General features: G+C 31.9%; 1 protein-coding gene across 1 annotated transcript in view; it reads left to right on the top strand.

Annotated features, from left to right (window-relative positions):
• The first annotated feature begins 2543 nt into the window (after positions 1-2543).
• Positions 2544-17355, top strand: part of LOC147067255 (aminopeptidase N-like) — a 49116-nt gene continuing 34304 nt past the window's right edge. The window contains exon 1 of the mRNA XM_085953806.1: positions 2544-2910. The gene's annotated coding sequence lies outside the window, so the exon portion shown is untranslated. The remainder of the gene's footprint in view (positions 2911-17355) is intronic.

Genomic DNA, 17355 nt, shown 5'->3' with positions numbered 1-17355 from the left:
GTATTTAAATATAATATACAAAACACATGCCTACAATCACTATCGGCCAATATACTATCTCAAATTGAACTAAACAACAAAAATCTGAAGCAATATTTTAATAATTTGTCCGTCATAGTCAGTGGCGTGCAAACGTGTGATATCAAAAAAGAATAACAGCTATTTTTTTTACTCCCAAAGTTACTTATGCCTTCAAAGTAGTTATATTTAAATGTGTTGAATAGGTTGTGTTTAGTTTGGTTCTTTAAAATAGATAACCACTGCAAATAAATCTAAAATGTTTGTTATTTTCCAAAAATCTTAAGAAATAAAAACACAAGATGCCAAATCACACAAATTTGTATCTCTATATTTTTTTCCTCCTCCATTAAGAGGAATAATGAGAAGTAGGCATTGGTCCAAGTAGACGGTTGCGAAAAATGACTTTTATATAATATATTTATTTATATAAGTATACATAATACTTAAATCAATTAGAATATTATATATTATTTTGTTTGTAATGATATAACCCCACCGAGTTATTTTTATTTACGATGTTTTTTTAATTCTATAGAGTTCGGAAAACTTACAGAACGTTTATTCAATTTGGTTTATTGAGTTTATTTTTATGGAGAAAAGTATGTATTATAATATAAAAGCGATAAAGACAATTTAAAAATAAAACTAAATAATATATTTAAAAAAAAAACTCAAAATCTGAATTTCATGAAAATATTTTCACGTCATGTTTTGGAGGAATTGTATCATTTCATTTTTGAAATTTTCCGAACAATTTGAATACTCTCTTCGGGTTGCAATCGATTCCCGTACCTTGTTTTCAAGCTCATTAGTGTGGAAAACCCTTATTCGCAAATATACGTTGTTGTAAACGGCAGCAGAAATGTCATCGCTTCTTTGTAAGTATGCAGTTTTGAAAGCCTTTGCAGCAGTTGGCATTCAAGTGCCTCTATCAATCCTTCAGGCTCTTCTGCTACATCGACATTTTCACAGTGGAAGGGACTCACGATTCAATTCGGTACGAGTGACTGAGATTGGCATTCGGAGTTTAATAATATATTTGTGTGCAATTCTCTGTGTAATTTACTCCAGTTCTCCGACCCATATTGTAGATAATCCGGTTGCTGTATTTATTTATCTTATTTCATTTGTGTAATCTATTCTTCAGTAAGGTCTCCCCCAACCCTCTTTTTAAGGACTATTACTCCCGTTATTATGTGCTTTGGTGATACTAATTGTCAGGCGTTCACCAGCACGGTTTCTAAGAGAACATTGCGAAACATCTATGGCCATGGGCGCCGCCAGGATTTTGTGTAAGGTGGTGCATGTAAGAAAACTCATATTCTTATTACACCAAATGTTGGATATTTCGCGTAGACGTCGCAGTTTATAATTTGCAGACACCCCTAGTCCCCTATCTCTTCGACATTCACTTACTTAAACCGTACTATAACGGTACCGCTTAAGTGACTAGTAATTCATACCTAAAGTATAACAACCAAGAATATTTCGTTCATCACAGTCGGTACCTTTTACCTGTTATATTATATACAATTTTTTTGAACCAAAGGTAGTGCACTTGCACCACGCTGCCGGCGCCCATGTCTATGGCCCTACTCAAGTCAATGAGTGTGGATTATCCAGATGGTACGCCATTATCTAGATTGGATAACGTATACAGGTTTGCCTGAAGGGACCTAAGGGAAATAAAAGGTTTCAGTTAGGTATACTAAAGTAACTTCCCTCCTTTACCTACCGACGTGTTTATTTTAGTTTGCAACTACATTTTATAATACCAACCTTATTCACCTATCAGAGGCACCTAGCGGAAAAATACGAATATTATATATATTAATACATTAATTAAGTATGTAATTATATTTTGTAATTCGATGTATTGTTCTTGTTATGTGTTTTGTAAAGATATTAGTAACCACGGGTGTAAGTTCGATCAATGAAATCAAATGGAAATCGAAGTGAAACGGAAATTGAAACTGATGGTCTTGCTATGGTAAGAACAAGAACAGTGCATTCCGCTCTCTCTGTCACACTCAGTATTAGTCAGTCGACAGAGTTTGCATCGAGCATTACGGGCCAAAATCATATTGGACCATTTTTTTTTATTGCGGTTCGAATGAGGTGGACTATGACTGAGGTAGTATTATTTTTATAGAATAATAATTACAATCGATGACTTGCATATCATAATATTGTGGTTATCCTAAACCGATAATTAGTAATGTGAACTTTTGTTACTTAGGTACTCTGTGAAATTACTAGTGGCTTTACTCTTTACTTTACTCTGTGAATTTACTAGTGGCTTTGATTCGGCTTGTCCTTTGATTTATACATAATGTTAAATTTGTCACATTACTTAAGCTTAAAACAAAATAATACATATTTCTCTTTCTCTTTTGCAGATAGTTTTAGTCTCGTAATAATTAATTATACCTATTTTCAACCAACGCTACTGATTAGGAACTACAAAAACCACAGTTGACTGATAAGTATTAATTTCTGCCAGTAAAAAATGTTTTTTCGTAATGTCATGTGTAATGTCAAATAAAGTATTATACAATATTATTGGACATAACTTAATGAGTTGTTTTTTCACCTATCAATAAAGGTAGAGTTTTTTCAATTGTTATAGTTTCTTTTACGAAAAACAATACATAATCTGATTGATCGACGAACGTTTTTTTTAATTGTTGACTATCGGTGAGTGGTTAGCAGCTAGTAAGTATTTTGCCGTGCATTATTAATAATGTATTTAACTGTTGGTTTGACGGTGCAAACAATTTAGTTGTGGATTGTTGTCCACGCGGTGATGTAGTGCAGCTCTGTAGTGTAAATCTGTGATAAAAACACCCGCCAAAATAAATAATAGAACCAAAAGATTTGAAAAATAAGGTAAGCACCAGAAGCTTTCTATTATCGAAACTGGCTTAAATATATTATATAATATTTATTTATTTTTGCTCTATAACAATCATTCGTGAGTTGGTAAAAACTATTTATAACATGATTAAAAAAATATTATAATAAAAACATTACGATACAATATCTATACACTAACAAACAATTAAAAATAAATTCACTATCTAATATAATTGAATTCTTGGTTAGAAGGTACTATATATTGTGTGCAATATTTTAAGATTATTTGATATTTTTTATACAAAGAGTATGTTGTCTAATAATTAAACCATTTGTACTAAAAAATCTTCCGTAAGCAATTTATTACTCTTATCAAACTATATTTCTTAGGACAGTATCGAAGAAAAATATAATTTCTGCTGATTCGATTCGTTCCCATTTCCTTACATTTTTTTGTGATAACAAAAAAATACAGCGACAAAAACATAAGAATGAATTTATTTATCTCGAAAAAACTGTAGGTGATTACTGATTATTTAAATAATTTTACATCAAATTCATTCATTACAATATTTTTTCTGTGCTTAACAGTTACGATTAGTAGTTTAAAAGTGCCAATATAAGTAACAGATTACTTACATAAAAACTGTAAACAAGTATAATGTTTCATTAGAAAGTAGTCGTTGATATTATGTTGGAATAACGTAACTAAAAAAATATTGATAATATCGAAATAGAAATCATGTCATATCAATAAAGAACGTTACTTAATAACTGTATTAATTCTAAAATAATATTATATTATGTTTTACATAATACTGACATAGGTACCCGCTAATTTATAAGCTTACATAGTCTATAATATTATGTATGCAGTACACCAGTGGTTTTCAAACTGTGCGCTACAGGTAGCGTCCAGAGCAAAACAGCAAAAGGTTGTATGAAAAAAATGTTACTTCCAGACAATTGTAATTATTCGATGTTCTGATGCACGATCAGTGATCACACTGATAGATTTGTATGTGTCCGTGGCTGCTTTCTTCAAGCACTTGACTAACAAAAGTAAATTACTCTTCTAGTATCATTACGGAGAATATTTGTCATTTATCTGTGCCTTTAAGATGTTTATTTTTTATCCGTACTTTACTTTCATTAACACAATGAATAATCTGACTCTGATTCTGAAGGGATAATTTTTAAATGGCACCTCACAACTGCGCCGTAGAAGAATCTTTATACACGACGGTCACTGTGAAAAAGTTTGAAAACCACTGCAATATACCATAATATAATAATATTTCACATATGCAGACTGTATCAGAGAGAGGAAGCAAAGAGGTTAGCTCTAGGTCTCATGATTTTAGGGGGCTCTATTTAAAAAAAAAATGAAAAACATGTTCACAATGCAACAAATTGTTTTACAACGCAAAATAATTAATTATTACAATCTGATTTTTATCCATATCTGTTAGTGTATAAGAAACAGAAGAATCGTTTAATGCAGATACGTACTGAGGTGATTAAAAATTTTATACAGACAATATTGAGTAGAGAGTGATGAAATAATAGACTTGCGAGATTGCACGTAGGTACTTTCGATTATTCCGAAATACATTATTATTACAATTGCTTACAAGTTAGTGTGAAATCGTGAAAAACTTTATTTATATCTAAAATACTATTGACAAAACCATCTTCTTACATTTTCTTCCTCATAGTTTTGAAGAAGGATGGGTTCAAAAATATCGGGTGACCGTTAATTTCTCTTTCCCTGGGTTTCTCTAAAAGATTCTGTGTTCCATGAATAAACAGAACACGAAGAAACAGAACGGTGACTGAACAGAACAGCAATAAACAGAACTATGACATTTCAGGAAAAATATAACATTTAATATAGAAATTTTCGTATCTCTATAAATGTTGTATAGATCAGATTATATAATTTCTGCATTTCTAATCGTTGAAAACCCTCAACTCGGTGTTGCCGGCAAGCTAGGTATATCTAGTCTTAATCAATCTAATATTATGTTCAAAATGCTTGGGTGAATAGGTACAACGAAATAATGACTTTAATACTTTTATTCAATTATCAAAATCAAGCAGATAAATTGAGGTTGTTACGCCGAATGGCCAACATGCAGAGATTATATATTAAATATTTATATAATATATTTATTTTATAAACTTATATAATAAGCTTTATAAGTATTTAATTAATAAATAGATACGACAAAGATGAATGTTTTATTTTTCCACTGGCTGTTCTGTTTTTTCCGGTTACCATGTCTAAGTAATATAATGGTGTCAGATTCGTGTGGCATTACATGCGACTCATTTAGGTGTTGGTATCGTTACTTACACCGTTCCAAAGTGATTTCGACGTGACCGCAATGCCAGAAGAATCTGTCCTTCCTCTGTCTACCTGGGTATTTTATATTAAAGTAAATATGTTGCCTTCGGCGTTATTTGTACTGTACATTATCAGTTTCGTGGTCTTAAGAAACAAAATCTAAGCTTGCATGCCCAACTGATTTCAGCATACAACACTGAAGTGGTTTTGCCGTAGTGGTGTGCCTACAATTAAGTAGTTGGTTATTGATCAGCCAATTTTGCCTAAATAGTTCGATTACATTACATTTCAAACCGGTTTCCAGAAAAACAACAAGTAGGTACTCGTATATAATTTTAAATTATATCTATAGTGAAAGTGTTGATCATTACAGAAAAAGGTTTGAAAGATTCTCTCAGTGGTGGCCTTCCTTGAAGCATGCGAGGGGATCGCTTTGTCAAGAAGAAGGTACCTACCAAAATCTTATATAATAAGTTTGCATATTTTTCACAATCTGAGTGTAAAAATCAATCAAAGCATTAAAAAATCCTAATAATTAGTTCATAGTTTTTCTGTTTCTGGAGGGGGGGTTCGGACCCTAACACCCCTTCCCCTAGTTTACACGTCTGTATAGATAGATATAAGTAGGGAACTACGTAGTAGTACGCAATTAGGAACCTACCATAAAATACAACAAAAACTCTTGGAAAGTCTGAAGCCAATGTGAATTCATTCGTTTCTAGTAAAAAACCGTTTTGCTGGACACTAGAAAGTTAAATGTTTCAACATTCAGCCACATTTTACAATATAATAAATACAGAACAAATAGAAATATGGAACAAAAATATTTTCACTTTAGACCAGCGGTGAGCAATCGTTGGCCATAGTAAAATACCATGCAGTCCGTATGCTGAACTATTTCAATAATTAATTGTAAATAATTAATAAAATGATTGGAGAAAGTCTATATTTTATATGTTGCAGCTCACTTTCATCAAAAGCTCATTATTTTCGCTATTGTAAGGTATTTATTATATTATGTAAAAACTGCAAAATGAATTTTCATAAAAAAGCAGTGATGATTTTTGAAATATCGAAATATGTTATTTATTATTAATTTTCGATGCTTTTAAAAAAAGGGATTAAACTTTTTGAAGATGGTGGTCGTATATAAGAAGCACATAAATTTTCTTACATGAATTTTAGAATGAAATTTATGAATATCTACATGCTATAATTAGAATTTTCACGTCAGGTTTTAAAATCGATTCAAGTAGATTATGAGAAATAGCCATCACAAAAGTCACATTCAGCAGAGAAGCAGACTGTAATGAATAAACTGTTTTGTTCATATTCATACTTTATAAAAAAATATAAATAACAATGAGATTTATGTTATCCCAATATATGCAATCAAATTCCGCGTCTGACCAATTCATGTTATTTGGGCGCTTATTATTGTTTGTCGGACTATGGCGTCGTGGGTCCCAGGTTCGAATCCTGGGTCTGGCAAGTACACATATTCTTTGTCAATTTGTGTATGAGTCAGAGTATGGACCTAATAGGTTGAGCAAGTGGCTGACATCCATTTCTCGTAAAAACAAAACCTGTTAATACAAAACCTCCATTCTGTGGAGGCCCATATGATCATATTAGGATCGGACATGATCGAAAGAAAAGAATCTATGTTACTGTGTTTGATTAAAATCAAAGAGCGTGGGTAGGATGAATAATTCTACCTAATCGATTATGAAGGAAAATTGCATTTTTACACATTCTTTCTTAAATTATGTGAATACCTATATTAAAAATAATATAATACTTACATTATTCCATTTCCGATAAAACTCCGGCTCTCTTCTAAAGTTAAGCGGCGATTGGGCTCTGAATGAGTGTAATATACTGCGGCGCCTCCGAGAATTATCGTGGCACCGTGTGACACATTTTTGAATAACTCTGAATTAGTAAACAATGTTTATGTGTACAATTAAAAAATCAATTCAATTTGCTTAAATTATAACCGCCCTAGTCGGTTTTCAATACCAATATTGTTACAAGTGCATCCATGCATGAGAACAAATTTATATAATATTATTTTCATTCTTATGAATTGAATGAAGCGTAAAAACAATTAGGTAGGACCTGGGACGATTGGTTTTATAATTTTAAATAAAAATAAGTTAACTGTTATGGTGAGTTGACAAATGTTGACTTTGCTGTATAGTTATAATCAGTCCCTCTTAGGTCGTATACGTGCACTCTTATTTAAAATTATAAAATCAATCGGCGCAGGTTCCTACCTAATTGTTTTTAGGCTTCCAATACAATGTAAGTTAGCCATTTTTATTAGGTAATATGAATTTGTTAATATGTAGTAACTATTCTTCTTCTCGTGGCATCCCCTCTCGATGGTCGGTCATAATAAGGACGATATGCACTGTAACGTATGCTCCCTGGAAAAGTTCGGTGGAGCTGCACTTGTACCAACCACGGAAGTTCTTAAGCCGAAAAATAATAACTGATAAAAATGAGTTAAACTCTTTAGTTATAAACGAAACAGTACTGGATATGCAAGGACACCGCGTTTAATCTTTGGAATTTATTGGTTTATTTTAGCTAGTTCTGATGCAGCGATACTCAACCTACAGCCCGCGGGCCGCATGCGGCCCTTTAAGCTTTTATGTGCGGCCCGAAAACATTTATTATCAGGAATTTCGTATATCTTGAGATTCGTTTCGACTTTGACGCACAGATAGTGACACCCGAAGAGGATTGTCATTATGGTCCACATCAGATCTGGTATAAGAGTGTTGCTATTGCACACGATTAATTAAAAAAAAACACGCATAATTTTTTAAATCTCAAAAAAATTTTGTAAAAAGGGGGGGTTTCATGATTTTTTTCGTCACACCAGTAGTGATGCGGCCCGCGTTACTTTACAAATATATGTATTTGGCCCGAATAAAAAAAAGGTTGAGTATCATTGTTCTAATGCATGAATGATATAGATAGGTAGGTACCTAATATATTTTCATTGAATCATCTATTTCCTTTATATCAGCGGTGCACAACCTATTTTAAAAAGGCCAATTGTATGACCGGCGTAAGAAAAGGGTTTGTTGCTATTTTTGAAAGAAAAAAATAAACATAAGATACTTGCTCACCACTGCACCATTCGTCAAGAAGCTCTTTGTTATGGAATTGGTGATTAAGATTATCAACTCTATTTTAAAGCTTTTAATAATCGCCAATTTAAATATTTTTAGTTGAAATGGAGAGTGAGTACGTAGATCTTCTGCTGCATAACAAGGTGCGCTGGTTATCAATAACAGAAATTAAATCATTTCTCCTTGACAAGGGTGTTAACTATCCTGAAATAACGGACGACCAGTTGATCCAGAAATTTTATTTAATGGTAGACGTTACGTCTCATCTAAATTAGCTTAATCGTAAACTGCAGGGGGAAGGAAACACATTTTTTTCGATGTTAGAAGAAATCATTTCATTCGAAAACAAATTATCCCTATTTCCTCAAGATTTCGAAAGAGAGTCTCCGATTCACGTTCTAAACCTGCTGAAACATCGCCAAGAAAATAATTCTGATATTGACATTTGCTATTTCAAAACAACAATTTTAAATATGAGGGAAGCTTTTCTCAATAGGTTTCAGGAATTCAGAAACAGCAAAGTGACGTTAGACTTTGTTAAAAAAAAACTTTTAATGCTACGGTAAGAGAATTAATTTTTTCTCCATTTCATGTTGACATTGGCAACTTTGAAATTCAATTGCTGGTTTTAAAAATCAAAGAATTATGGAGATCTAAATTTGAACATCTCTGTGCTGATATGGACATATTGGAGAAAAACAAATGTGGACATGGTTCACAGTATAAGTAGTCTGCTTTGAAAGACCTGGAGAAGGAAGACATATTGTTGATTTTTAACACTTGGAATAGTATTCCTGACTCATATGATCAGTTGAAAAAACTAGCGTTTGCTGGTCTTCCCTTTCCGGTTCTACATATTCATGCGACCAATCTTTTTCGAGCATGAACCTTATCAAGAGTAAATTGAGAATTCGTCTTATTGATGAGAACCTGGAATCGTGTCTAAAATTAAAAACAACAGCAAACAAACCTGACCTATCCAAACTTTTCAAGGATATGCAAAGCCATTGTTCACATTAAGTGTTTGTCAGTCATTGTCATGATTTAATTTTATGGATACCTTACTAACAATTTAATTTTTATCAATAAATAAAACCATTATTAAGTATGATATCAAGTTTTATTCAGTGTACATTTAATTTAATTTAGACTTAAAACTTTAATTAAAGTTTATTAAGTTGATAAGGAGTGTACCTACCTATATAGTTTAAGTTTAATAAATTTGGCTCTCGAAAGAAATCGCAATCGTTGTACTGTTGATATTTGGCTCTGTTGACTAATGAGTTTGCCGACCACTGACCTAGTCTAATGCGTAACTCACTCGCTTCTCATTTAGGTTCGATTCTAGATGAAGTCACAAGTCACAATACATTTATATTATGTATATGATATTGACCACAGGGCTCGAAATGGACCGGAGCGCACCGGAGCGCCGTTCCTGTTCGTGAAATCGGTAAAATTATCGCTCCGTGTCGTGGAAAAAATAATTTGACCGAATGAGCTAGATAGGCCATATAATAGAAAATCTAATATACTTATTTTTATAAAAAACACATACAATTTGATAACTATGTAAATATCTTCAGAAAACTGTAGACCGCTCCGGTTCGTAAACTTTTCCATTTCGAGCTCTGCTTAGTTTGAAATATTAATAAAAGAGGTAAAAGGAAATATTTTCATACGGGTTTTTCTAAATTGCCTAAATCAGGTTGGGACTTATAAAACAAATAATAGGTAATGTATGTTGCTTACAAAATAAATGTAGATCCAAGTGTTTGATCATATCTACATGTCATTAATCCGCAGTAAAAGAAGAAATAGGCACGACATATAAATTAGGAATGATTCATATCATTAAAATGCAATTTATAATCGAGAAGATCGTTGAAAATATGAATAATCAATAAAGTATTGCAGAACATTTATTGTGTTGTCACATTGTGTGAGGATTCTTTTCTCTAATTCGCAACAGTCACCGGTTTTATCACCTACGATGGTTTTAAGTAATTAATTATGCACAGTAACAATCAAGTAATAATATAACAATAAATATCTAGGTATATCCATTGACTCAGTTTGCATAAATATAACATAAAAACCACAACAAAGAATCAATTCAAGATAAGAAATATTACCGAGTATTCCTTCTAGTTTTTTTCTATTTATTCAGTTTTTGTGTGAATAAAAATGGATTTAAAAAAAACGCTTTCATAAACAGAATTCATGATTATTTTCGTACGATTTACAAAAAATATGTAATGTTGAAATGGAACATTATTGATCTTTATCGATAGCGCAAGCTAGTATATAACTAACTATTGTATAATGTACAAAAATAGTATAATATTATTATCCTTGTACAGTTCTACGGAATTATGTTTAGTTTCCCGGATTCCTTTCTCACTAGACGTTTAAAAACATATTTATTTTAAAAAAATCCACAAGAATTTTTTTTTTTTGTAGAATATAAATGTTTTTTGTTTTTTAAATTTTATTTTTCTGATTTAATTGTATTTAAGTATGTTTTGATTTAATTTGTTTTTCTGTTATTATTATTATTATATTCTATATTATAATATTTTTTATACTGTAAATCTCATGTTGTGTACGTCTTGAATTTAGATTTGTTATGTCCACAATGTTTTGTATTCTTAAATAAATAAATAAAATCTGTCTAGAAGTGTCTAAAAGTTTAATGAAGCATTTTTAACTTTATATAGGTACTTACCTACATTTTGAGCAACTATTCCCATCAAATAGTATTTATAATAGTGTTAATTTAATTTAATTATGACATGTGACTTAATATTATAAGAATACAAAAAAATCTTGTTAAAATTAGGAATATTTTGATTGAGACACTTATGAAATAGACTCAGAGTTTTTATGCGAAACATTGCTATATTGTATGTAGGCCTAATTCAATTTCATTGTTTCTTCTATACCACCATAGGAATCTAAGAGAAAAATCAGTTCCATTGAATCTGCTCTAGGATCATTGATATACTACTGGATGAATCATATGCTTCTTAAAATGACGCCCGATTTTCAGCGACTCGGCCAGTGTTAAAAATTACTGTTTTAATATCAGCGGACTTAACTCGATATAAGCTCACTTAATATTTGTCTCGAAAACGACCTGGCAATAATTATGAGTAAACCCGATCTAGCTTGCATCTTACTCTAACTAATAGTCAGCGCATGACGTCTTGCTCTGTCCGCTCAGACATGAATTTTTGGTAGCTTGCAAGCTTTGGGTTGCAGACACCCTTAGGGTCACTATTCCACGAACGCAAATTTAGTTTTACAGCCAGGGCAATACGGGTGAAATTCAGGAATCCATGTTAACGGTCTTAACGCATTATACCTACAAGGAAATATTATAAGATGATATTCGTAATATCTTCTTTTGTGGTACATTTCTAAAATGACACTTGTATGGGAACTCCTCATCTAGTAGTATATCAATGCCTAGGATATACATAATAATAAATTATCAATGTCATAATATAGATTGGGTACTCGTACACTAGAAGCCGCAGGGGGTTGAGGTGGGTATTACAGGGGGTCGTATGTGGGCCTAAGACAGGGTCGGAGAACCTTTTTACGTGGCGTACCAAAATTTCCCAATTTGTCCACTGTCTAACGTGCCAAGCAGTTTTTCACGGGAAGAATATGAATAAAAGTTTGTAAGAATCATATTGAAAAAGGTTCAAAATTACAATTGAGTTCTTGAGATTCTATCTACCACCGTATTTCAAAACGAATTTATATCTTTTGTTCTTTGAATAATTTTTTCCTTGTTTCCAAAATTTTCAGCATTTTAACCAGGTACGCTTCTTTTATATTATATTCCGCATCACTGAACGGTTTTCCATTTTTAGCGATTATGTTTGAGTTAAAATAACAAGTATCTGTTATATTTTAATGACTGCCGATAAATTTTATTAGATCAATAAATTCTTTTTGTTCGCCCTTGATTTTCTCATTTAGTGATTTATGGTTGGTCTCATAATATGTACCGTTTTAATGACAACGTTCGGCATACAACTGTCCCAGAATACAAAATACGTACTACAGTTAAGTTCTTTCAATCACTGATTTAATTCCAATAATGTCACATTTTAAATTATGTGACAGCGGATTTTTTAAAATGAGAAGTAAGAAAACCCTTATTTACACCTGTATATTGACAATAAAAAACAAATGACGTTAAATGGACGGTTCATAATATTATGGTATAGTGAATAGTCCACTGGTAACAGCAAAAGCATCGTTACAGTCCATTGATCTCCGTTCAATGTGCATATTGAAGTACCTAGGAAATAGGTACCTAGTATTTAACTGGATTACCCGTGTGTTCATAATCTATGGTCGCGACCTTAAACTCCTCGGCCGGTACATAAGTAGGTAGGTACTTATTATATTGCGATTTGCTGAATAAACGAAAGTAAATATAAAACAGGCACATTTTTTTTTATATTTTACGGTTTATAAGATAAGTATACCTACCGATTATTTTTAAATATATGTACTTATAACAAACATCTTCAATATAAAAGTATTTTAGAAAATATTATGGTTCATTATCCACTACATAATTATTAAAGAATTCCTATTCTATTGAAGGCGTTTTCTTTAAATTTTAAATAAATACTATTTCTAGGCCTTATTGCTATCAAAAAGATATAGTATGGTAAATTTATATCGCCATAAACCTTAAATTTCTAAACATAAAAAGCGAACCAACACTTTACACAGCCTACTAAAAGTGTCAGTGGATTACAGTGACTGATATCACGATGTGTTGTTTTTGTGTCTCAATATACCAAGAACATAACAACGATTAGATATTTCGACTATATTTTGTTTATCCAGCATATTTTTTTCATCTAAAGAAATTTAGTCCAACGCTTAAGCCGCGCGGCCACCGTTTGTGAGTGTGGGTGTGTGAGTCAGGGTATGGACCTAATAGTTTGAGCAAGTGGCTGACATCCATTTCTCGTAAAAACAAAATCTGTTAATACAAACCTCTACTCTGTGGAGGCTCATATTCTATTAGGATCGGACATGGTCGGAAAAAAAATATTTTTAAAAGGCAATATATTTGTCGAGTGGCTTCCCTAGGCAAAAATCGCCATTATCAGACTCAAAATCTAGTACATACAATACAATTTTTTGTTTAGAAATATTATTTATCCTTATTCGAAGGTATACTTTCCGGAAAAGCGTAAAGAATATTCTATAAATCATCCATTTGTTTATGGCCTGTACCTACGCGAAATATCATATTCTGATTACCACAAAACTCACTATCGAGATCGCGTATTCTTTCATTGATTTGTAGCCCCTTGGAACTTGACGCTACTGATGGATAACCCATGGGAAGTTACTGGGTTTATTAACAAAAAATATCGAAATGAATAAAAATTACTATGACGTATTCCCCAATATTTTGAGATTGCAGCATTTATGAAAAATTAACAAATATATAATAAAGATAAAGAATAACAATCAAAATATATTTATTTTTTCCTTGTTAGTACATAAGCAAAATAAATAATAAACGATAATGAACGAAATGCCTACAAATGCTGAAAAAGCAACTTCACATAGATATGAAGTTGGAAAAGCGAGATGTATTTCAGGACTTTCTGTTAAAACTGGATACACATGTTGCATTTGCAACCAGAATGATCTTAAAGTACACTCCTTTTCAAGAATCCGTCTGAAGCTAATTCCAACAATTGCTCTTCTTCCGCATGCGATAAAACTTCTAGCATGTATGTTATATTGATGTCGTATTAATGTTTGTTGCACCAGGCGCAGCCAAATCCCGGTGCAGCGCGTACTCCCACCAAACTCTTCCCGTACCCCAGGGGGTACGCGTACCACACTTTGGAAAACACTGGTCTATACCACTGTTTCTTAATCGTTTTATACCTGCAGGCCGGTAAAAATATGAGAAATATTTCGGGGACCGCTAACTCAGAAAAACTATTATTTAAGTATACCGATAGATAGCATTTTGTTTATTAGATTTTAAATCTATTATAAGATAATATTATATAAGTACATAACACTGCTGCTGCATTTATGCTAGAATAGTTGAACCATGGCTTCAATATTGTTTCGGAGAAATGAAGTACTGCATTGACATCTATTCGGTTTCTCTCATTCGTTTTTATTACTGACATGGCAAGAAAAGTTTTCTCACGTGTATCTATGTCCTATGTAGTCGAAAATGTGGAAGATAATTTAATGTATTTGTTACTAACAATGCTGCATTTTTTGTCTGGATACCAAAGTGGCTAAAAAAGATTAGAAAAACTCGATTAGATTTTCTTACTCTCGATTATTAATTGTACATGGATTGATGTCTTCCATAAACGGATTACTTTTTTTGAAAGGAGTTGCTTTGAATTGTTGGCATAACTATGCACAACTTTACCGTTTGCTAACCGGTCCAAAATTTCTGCGGACCGGCGGTTGGGAAACACTGTATACTATCTAGTTTATACTAAACATATACAGTTAGTATTTCCTTTACATTTTTACAACAGCTGATGCGTTTATTGGCGATAAAACATGTAATCATAATATCAATACCTGTTACCTACATACTTATTATATTTTTATGCATGTAAGTATATAATAATATACCTTGTAGGTATGTATTAAAAAAAACATGACGTGAATCCAACGCCACCACTTAGTTGTTAAATTTAAATATGCCAGAGATACATTTATATTATATTTAAGTGAAAGTAGAGACGTGTATATTATTATTAATATTTTTTCAGAAATTTATGTGTTACGTCAGCGACTGAAGTTACTCTTACAATGTCAACCAAGTACCTAACCTAACCCAATACATAAAATAAATCACATTATAGAAAAGAATCTAGATAAAAATTTGGTCCTAGTGGGACTCGAACTCACGTCTTTCACTTTCCGGGCGAGTGCTTTGGCCTCTAGCTTTATTTATCATTGATTATTTCTCGAGCTATAAGAATCTCGAAATTTCAAAAATAAATAATCTCGAGAAACGAGATTAAACTTTTCTCATTATCTCATTAAGAAATCTCAATTGCAACCTCCACCAGTGACATAGACGCCTTGTGAGTAGGGAATCCAATCCCGAGCCAAAATTCTGATCCCGGGATTTCGGGATTACAATTTGACAATCCCGGGATCTCGGGACTGGTCCCGGGATTGGCATTTTTTCCATTGTTATTATAAATTTTTTATATTTACAAAAAATAACATTGATAAAATCGGTCAAAAATAAATCTAGTATAATTTAAGACATTTATTGTTAATATTGTATACGTTCAATCTTGGAAATACATAAGTTTAATTCAGTAAATAATATTGTAATACAAATAATAATCTGAATTTAATATGAGATTGCTGTTTCTGATAGTAAAGACCAATTGAATGGGTTAGCGAAATTTAAAATAGTAAAGCAAATCATGGTGTACTTATGGCCTTTCCGCTTCATAAATCTAATTAGTCAGCCAAATATGAAACTGACGTAAAACGTATGAGATCATGGTGGAATTACTTTGTTAAAAGTGCGAAGCATTGTTTTTTCCAATCTTTCTCATTTTTATTAATTTAAGTATGTGAAAAAATAAAATGAATCGGTAACTTACACATGGGTATAAATCAAACTTCAATCAAACTCAGTTTATTTCTAATGTAGTTATTTGTTATTAAAAGTATTTTTTTTTTCTGTTATATTTTATTTTCCATAAAAATTGATAAAAAAAAATCAATCCCGAATGTTTCGGGATTATGTTTATCAATCCTGGGATTCATAGGTATAGACACTTGTGAGTAGGGCACGTCATGCGATGCTTAAACAGCACATTCCAAAGGGCAATGGAAGGAATCCATATACGTAGGTATAAATTTTATTGGAATGAGATATCTTATCTGTGGGCACGGCATTTTAATTAAATTGAGGACGGCATTTTGCCTAGGGACAACACTGGATGTGCCCCCTTGTGTAAACAAGCTAGGCTCTTCGATCTAACGTTAATTATTGTTAATTGGCATATATTATTCATTGATTGGACAAACATTTCACAGTTACGATGTTGTGCATGTAATATTAGTTCGATCACATACAATAAGTTACTGAGCTGCATTAACTGTGATTTCGAAAAACCTGATTTCATAAACTCATTAAGCAGGCATACCTACACTTATGTAGTAAAGTACTTAGTTAGAAATTACAACGTAAATATGGGCACACCTGCTACTACTCATATAATTAGTTTGAAAGTTTAACTGGAAATAATTACTATGCGGGTCTTTTCAATAATCCAATGCAGTTAGTTTATCTAACATGCTTCACGTTATTGTTAGTATTTTTACCATAATTATATGCTGTCTTTTACTTCTCAAACAAATTATATGAGTCAGGGTCCTATTAGCCCTAGGTACAATACAACACTGACGGTACATTATCAACGATCTAAGTAAACTGGGAAATTTACCTACTCTGAATCACAATAATAATAACCCACATAAAAGTATATTAAGGGCGGACGTGCTCAGCGTGGGTCAAAATGGAGCTTTTTTTCTATTTTCAAAGCGTGATCCTGGACATACCTTAAACGTTGTAGATAATCTATTTATATAATTTTGAAGCCTTATTATCCTTTGTATTTATTTTAAACATTTGATGACTACATAAAGTATTTTTGTTACATAACATAGTATTCTTTTAAACCTCTCGCTCTAATGTTTTAGAATATAGTCATATTTCAGTAAATAACTGTGCAGTGGTGTTACGATTTTTTACATTTATTAATTTTTAAACGCATTTATAAAACCATCAGTATAATTTATATCGACATTATTATAGTGAAATATTTACGATAAAAAATTATATTGATAATCTCTGTGATCCCAAATTTGACAAGAATTAGGCAATTTATTATTCAAAAAATGGGCAAGATTAACACATTC

The sequence above is a fragment of the Rhyacophila brunnea genome, unplaced genomic scaffold (assembly GCF_057557595.1).
Source record: "Rhyacophila brunnea isolate RB1 unplaced genomic scaffold, BYU_Rbru_1.0 scaffold_4, whole genome shotgun sequence".
Classification (NCBI taxonomy): Eukaryota; Metazoa; Arthropoda; class Insecta; order Trichoptera; family Rhyacophilidae; genus Rhyacophila; species Rhyacophila brunnea.
The sequence above is the reverse complement of the archived record's forward strand: the minus strand, read 5'-3'. Positions and strand labels throughout refer to the sequence as shown.